A 7811-nucleotide genomic window follows, 5' to 3' on the forward strand; every position below is an offset into this window, starting at 1 on the left:
CACAGAAGTCTCCCCACCCAACATGGTATATTTTCTCAAACACTACCATCTCTCACCCAAGATCTTAGAGCAGAGCGCACGTACTGTTCCATCTTTGCCTATGAAGCTGGAATGTTACCAATGCCCAGAGTCACGCTAGTCAGTGGTTTGGGTTGGGACTGGGAGCCTGGGCTTAGTCTGTTGTTGCTATCAGACTTACCACTATGTCACATATTATAGAGCAGTAATAAACTATCAACACTTTCAGGTGCGAAATCAGAAACAATCCCTCTGTGGTAAATTTGCCTTCAGCTACGTTTTCATGTAGCTACTGTAGTGCTAATGTCCACTTCAGTCAGCTAGCTAACTTTAATTTACGACATAATAAGCCCACCTAGAGCTAGGGTACATGCTTGATTGAACATCCAAAACAATCCCAATATCCTTGACATCTGAAATACATCTAGATAAATATATATTAATGGGAGACATTTCTCTGTTGATGGCGGAGATTTAGCTCTGGTGATGGCTTAATAGATCATGACAGCTAGCTAGCTACCTCAAGCACAAAACATAGCAGCTACTGTAAATCAGGCGCGCAGGAGGCACGGGGGACGTGGGGGATGTGTCCCACGCAGTGCTGAAGAGACAGCCGTCGTCCCCCTCACATTTGATAAGGAAAAAAAGCCTTATATACGCTAAATAAATAATAACCTATAGGGTTTGCGCTAACTATGTAAAACTCCCCATTAACAGCATCACATCACTAACCACAGCCATCTACAGTAGCCTACTGTAAGACTGCACAATCTCATATTGACTCTGTTGGATATCTGAAGCCAGTTTGTCTACTAACAACCATCATTAGAGATGCTTTTCGTTTGGAGCGGCATACTGGTAGGCCATCAAAAGCATAACATTTTCGGTTTGGTTTGGGATCTAATTTACTTTTGGACTGTTTGATTATATTGCTAAATGTTGGGACTGATGGGCACAGGGATTAAAGTGAAAAAAAATCGTTTGACTGAACTTTTTTCAGGCCATAAGTCATACGTTGTTCATATCTACCTATAGAGATAGCACCCCTTTTGCGGTCGCGACCTATTGGTTTTAAATGTACAAAAAGATGCAAACAGCAAAGTAAATGGAGTATTAGCCTTATTCACACGGCGGCCATTGTTTAAACCAAAACGAGGCTACAGGGTACACTTACTATATAATTAATGCCACCTACAGGTGAATGCATAGAACATAACAATCCTATGGTTTGTGTACCCTGTAGCCTCGTTTTAGCCGCCAATGGCCGCCAGGTGAATAAGGCGAATTGAGAGTGTTCTTGATTGAGATTGAGTTTTCCTGATGAACAAAAATATATTTTAGTACCATCCCTGACCATTGCTGATTAGCCATTGCTGTTCTTTTCTACTGCAGCAATATTGTAGAAAGGCTTTAACACACCTTCAGGCCAAAAGTGTTTAAAGGGGAGATTTTGTTCTTGTTAATATGCAATTCAACACCAAGTAAAATCTATAAAATCAAGTTTGCAAGACTTCCCATTTCCTCATCAAAGTAACGAATCAGAACATTCTAGATATTGTTCATATTTCCATTTGTTGCCTCATCTGCATTTAATGAACCCTAGTGGAAAATCCAGTTCAAACCAGTAGAAAATTCCCAATAGACATCCAGTAGCTCACCAGTAGAAAACGAATAGTATACCCGTAGAGAACCATTTAGAAACCAGTATAAATTCTAACTGGTTCTTATTGGCTTTTACATGGAATTTGGAACACATTCTACTGGTGTTTAACTGGTTTCTACTGGAATGTATTGGTCTGGTTCCAGTTGGAAAATCCTGCTGGTCTCAAATGGTCTGTATTGGTTGACAACGGGTTGGTTCTACTTTCTATTGGTTTTCTACTTTCTATTGGTATTTTACTGGATGTCTACTGGTGTTCTGTTTTCTATTGGTTTTCTACTGTTTTTTTTTACTTTCTACTGGTGTTCTACAGAATGTTTACTGGGAATGGTTTACTGGTTAGACATTGGTTTAACTGGCCGAAATGGTCAGTATGTGTGTAGTCTCAAATGGTCTGTCGTGGTTTCCGCGGCTGCAGGGTCAATAAGTTCACAATAATTTATTGGAACCTTGATAATATCAGTTTAACATAAATATTGAAAGCAACAAGCAAAGGTTTTAGATCAGATACTCTTTTTTATTGATTTATTTATGTCCATAATCTTCTCAGTGACATACTGCCCAATTTTCCGGGTGCGGGTAGCCACCTCTTCATCTGGGAGGCCCTTATCCACCAGCCATTTCCTGAAAGTGTCTGTCATTAGGGAAAAAACACACAGAACAGAGAGAAACAATTTAACAAATTAATTAATTTCAATATTTATACTCAAACTGGACAAAACACACTGATTGGAATAGTGTAAAACACTAACAACTGAATAGGCTTTGCTGCATGGTTTGCAGTGCCTATGAAATGCATTAGTATTAGATATGTTCCCCTTTTATAGCTTTTATCAACGGAATGTTGGTCACTTTAATCTGGCCTTTTTACTATAATTTACAAAACAACTAAAATGGTATGTGGCATAGTAGGAACACAGACATCAATGTGGGAATAGCTGAGTTCATGGTTCGTATTACGGGGGGTCTGACCCCCCTAGATGAGACTTGGACCCTCCCAAAAGGGATGAAAATAATAGTTTGGGGGGTACTGAAAACATGTAATAAAATTTTATGTTATCCAATATTTAATGTAATTAAATGCAGTATTACCATCACATACCAAGAATTCAGGATATAATCTAATGAAATACGATTTTCAAACCCTCACCCCCATTGGGCTGTACCATTTCTCTGGTAAATTCAGATTGTGTTTTTTTGCTATGATATAATACTGACGAATTAATACAAATGCACAGTGTAGGCTTCCTGATATACGAATAGGTTAACAAGCGGTGGCCATACATTTGTCTAATATTTCACTGCCTTTGTAACATAGTGATAGCTAACCTTTGAAAAACATTGATCGCTATGGTTTAATTGGAGGTTTCCCTTCCACTCATTGGCCATGACCATCGCTGCTGCTTAGCTTAAAAGTCATTAGGCCTACAATCACACACCATAGGAGGAGGTCCATAGATATACTTACACAGGGAGAGGTTTAATGAGGCGATTTATCATTTTGTGCAGTTTCATTCTTAATGTCTTAACAAGAGAGAATCTGCACTAATATTCAGGGAATTTCACATGTAGATGGTTCTCAACCTTTTTTAAGCAAATGCCCATATAGGCTACCCCCATAATTGCAACGGATCTGCAGTTTGTTTGAAACGCTACGTGAACTAGGGATGTCCCGATCCAGCTTTTTGCACTTCCGATCCAATACCGATATTGTAGCTTTTAGCATCGGCCGATACCGATACCGGCCGATCCAAGCATGTATTAAAGATTAGAGATATTTACTTATTTTGTTGTTATACTCATGTTGAAAAGGGTTTTACTCTTAAGAACAACTAGCCAACTTAATTAGGTTAGTTTGAATAATCCACAGTGGTTGGTAATGAGAAGCTGACCTGTTTATTCTTAACAGGGTTAAATAAACACAAAATAATAAATAGTCAATTAACCACACAAACTGAATTGGCATCAGTGCTCTGCTCTTGAACAACAAGAGTGTAAACCAGGGCTTAAAAAGCCATCAGTGCAAACAATATTGTAAACTGTATAAAAAAAGCAAAACACACAGAAAAGCTGAGTAGAAAATAAATAGTCAATTAACCACACAAACTGAATTGGCATCAGTGCTCTGCTCAAGAGTGTAAACCAAGGCTTAAAAAAGCCATCAGTGTAAACAATATAAAATTATATATAAAAGCAACACACACAAAACCTGAGTAGAAAATAGTCAAATTACCACACACACACTGAATTGGCTATAACAACCCAAATAACTGTCACGCCTTCTACAGTATTGCTATCTCCTCCACACTTTACTGTTCCATCTCCATACTCCCTTCAATTTCTACTGTTTGCCCCGGCTGCAGTCTGAGCATGATGGGGAGATTCTTCTTCACAAAGGTGATCATTTCAACATGATCAGGTGTCAGCCTGCTCCTGTGCTCATCAATGATAAGTGAGACTGCGCTAAAAAGCCTCTCACTGTTGCATTTTAAAAGCGAAACTGATGCCACAACTGGTCTGGGTTTGCTGAAGTAACCTAGGCTACAGGCTGCATTTATTATCTATCTACACTATCTACACTATTTAGAGACAGGAGCTTAAGTTTACCGCGACAACAGCTGTCACTAATTCACATCGTCATAGGCTGCGCCGATGCACAGACTAAACGGTAAAAAAAGTTATGATAGCCTACTGGAAGCTTCTACCCTTTTGGATGTGTAGAGTTGTAGGCCTAGGTGCACTTAGTTGTTAGCGACTGACCAGGTTGCTTTTTGAAATGAAATGCATTTGTTAGGCTAGCCGATTGTAAAAATAGGGAAATTAAAGTGCGTGCTGTGCCTATACATTACACAAACAATCTTAAATCGCGAAGATAACATTCGTTAGACAGGCAAAGCTGTCAGCAGCAACATGCATAAGAGCCTTAATAGTAAGAAGGTCTCGCGGACGGTCGCGGTTAACATTAGGCTATATTAATTCAACTGTGAATGAAGTTCCAGTCCTTGCGTAGTGATATGAAAGACCTGAATTAGAAGCACAAACTCCGTTGCCATTGACAGCTGTCATCATTTTTTTTCAGGTCCTTTCCTCAAAAATAATGACCGCTAGAAATCCCATTCAAGTCAACGGAGTGTTCTACTTGCATTCTGAAGAGCCGTGTAATGATATAAATTACAAACCTTTAACTGCCTGATACTTTTCTGGCGTTAGAGGAGGTTTAGCCACAGCTCCTTGTGACTTCATCCTGTTGCAGATCTTCCCCTCAGTGGACCGCAGTCTCAGAACCTCGGATCCCCAGACTGCAACACACAGGTCCTTGCAGAATCTGGAATCGTTTTTGGACCCCTGAATCCATGCCCATGACCCAGAGGACACATATGCTCCACCACCAAGATGTATCTAAGAGGAAAAAAAAGAGTAAAGATCCAATTCCAACTAATTCAGTTCCAAACATCAAATTGTGTTTTTTACTCCTCTTAATTAGTCACGGGTATGTTTTGGGTGTGACACCCATTATTATTAGAGATGCACCGATATGGAATTTTAGGGCCGATAAAGATAACCGATATTTATTGGTTTGTTGTGGCCGATACCGATACGATAACCGATAATATTACTCTTGAAAAAAATTGTGAAAAGTGATTTGGGGAAAGCATTTAATAAGCATAATTTTATTGCAGTAATTTTACCTACCACCAAATCAGGGTGCTTGCTCTTTTTCCAAATTAAAATTCCAGACTTTTTCCAGACTTTTTTAAAACTGGATTTTTTTTTCTCAAGACCTTAACTTTATGTACTTGTATACTTGTGTGCCTACTTCCTACTTCATTGGTTGAGATTGTACCAACTGTGTTTATTAGAAATAAATTTTTTATAGGCTAGAATTCAATTAACAAATGCATTATTCACAGTAAATTATGCTTTTACTGATGAAAATGTTTCAAAACATGAAAATCACAAGTACATGAATTTCACATCAAACAAGTGTCACAAAAACTATCGGTAACACTTTACTTGACGGGTGAGTTCATAACACATTCATAGCAGCTGTCATAAACTGCACATAAAGCATTCATGACTGTTTCATGAGACATGACTCAACATTCATACCAAACCTTTCATGAATGTGGAAGACAGAACGACGAAAACTTGTCAAAATAAAAGTCCATCAATCGTAAAGCAGCATTGCCGTTTTTGTAAATATTTCATGAATATCTTATGAAGTCTACATTGCATGTCACTTTACTATAGAAGTTGTGAAGTATTTGTAATCACTGAGTTTAACACTGGGAGGCAAACTAGCCTACATTCGACTTGTATTTGTGTAACCTGGAATGGTTGGACATTCCCAGTAGCAAAAGATGAGAAATTATCTGCAAAGGTTACATCATAAAACAAATACATTTTTATGAAACAAAAATTATTTACTTGACCATGTTCTGTCTTTTTGGCACTGCACTAGCCCATTGACTCAGATGTGACATGGTCAGGTAAGAGGTTTGGAACAAAAATGGCAAAAATGCTGCTTTGCGATTGATTTTGACGAGTTGTCGTCGTTCTGTCTTCCACATTCATGAAAGGTTTGGTATGAATGTTGAGTCATGTCTCATGAAACAGTCATGAATGCTTTATGTGAAGTTTATGACAGCTGCTATGAATGTGTTAAGAACTCACCCGTCAAGTAAAGTGTTACCAAACTATCTATAAAAAAACATGAATGGATGGATGAATGTATGTAGAATTCAGTCTCACTCACATCTAATTTTTTCTGTCCTTGACATGACTGAACTTATCTTTATGTTATCTCATTTTAACTTCTGAACAAGCTGTATCACAACACTCACAAAAGTGCATACATTTGACCTAGCGCACTTGGTTAGAACAAAAAATAAACTGCACAGTATGGCAAATACTCAAATTTTTAATTAAATTTAACTTCAAATCCAGCCATAAATTCAAAAACACGCAACGACCCATTTCTGTTGACCACTAGGCTAGCTATGTGTCAATAGACCTCAGCAGTGACGAAAAGGTGCCAGACTAGGCTAAGCAAGCGTTGATTGGATATCATTCCATTAGGCCAATACAGTACGTGTTAGTAAAATTATAGTTTTATAGCCTAGCCTACCTTCCTATTTCTCATTTCACAATGCCTTTGAGCATACTGTAAGATTCTACCATACATTTTTTCCATACTTTATTAAGACTTTCACACAAAATTCAAGACTTTTCAAGGTCTGGAAAACAGTGTTTCAAAATTCCATACTTATTAAGACTTTCAAGACTTGCGCAAGCACCCTGCCAAATGATGGACAGAACTCATAATAGTCCTCAATAGTGCGGCAGTCAACAACATAAAAGAAGCCTAGCCCTACAGTATGTGTGGCTCCTTTAAGTGAACCTGACGTCAGTGAATTGCGAGTGAGTGGCTAGAGAGTATGAATCGTTTTAATTTAGGACTAAACGCTCATAAACGGCTCAGCTGGGAATAAGCTACAGTTTAGTGACCAAATCAGAGTTTGTGAGGGAAACTTAGGTTTAGTTTCAACTGCGGGTAACTGAATAAAGCTGCAACTCCTCAGACTGTATCTTATGTCCGTCTACTCTGTTGCGCACAACCTGCTGCAGCAGAAATGAAAGGGGTTAGCCCCGAAGGTTTTAATAACTTATTATGATGACCTGTCTCTGAAGCAGGAATGGTTAGCATATTTCTAGGTAGTAATACAAAACCCAAGCAAGTAATGCAAAAATACTAAAACACAACTTAGAACTAGGCCTACTTATGTACTCGTCCCACTAACGAGTTTGTTTATTTGTTTCCCCGACCAGCGCGGTAAAGTGCAAACACACCAGCACAAGACGGCTCTAGATAGGGCTGAGCTCCGCTCTGGTAAAGTTAAATGGCGGATCATTCACGAGACGATTTTGAGATGCACAGATTCCCAAATGAACGCATATCCACAGATTTTTTTTGTGGATTGTGATTTTGAGTGGTGAAATACATTCACACTGCTGACATTATATTGAGGAAAAAGTATAGCCAACCAAGCTCAAGTAGCTCAGTGTAGCCAGACGGACCTTACGTAGGCCTAAATTAGGAAAATATCGGCGCGAATTATCGGCCAGAATTCTG

Source organism: Alosa pseudoharengus, unplaced genomic scaffold (genome assembly GCF_046254945.1).
Source record: "Alosa pseudoharengus isolate Yale_2024_CS ecotype anadromous, Long Island Sound unplaced genomic scaffold, YU_APseudo_1.1 YU_APseudo_1.1_scf_12, whole genome shotgun sequence".
Lineage (NCBI taxonomy): Eukaryota > Metazoa > Chordata > Actinopteri > Clupeiformes > Clupeidae > Alosa > Alosa pseudoharengus.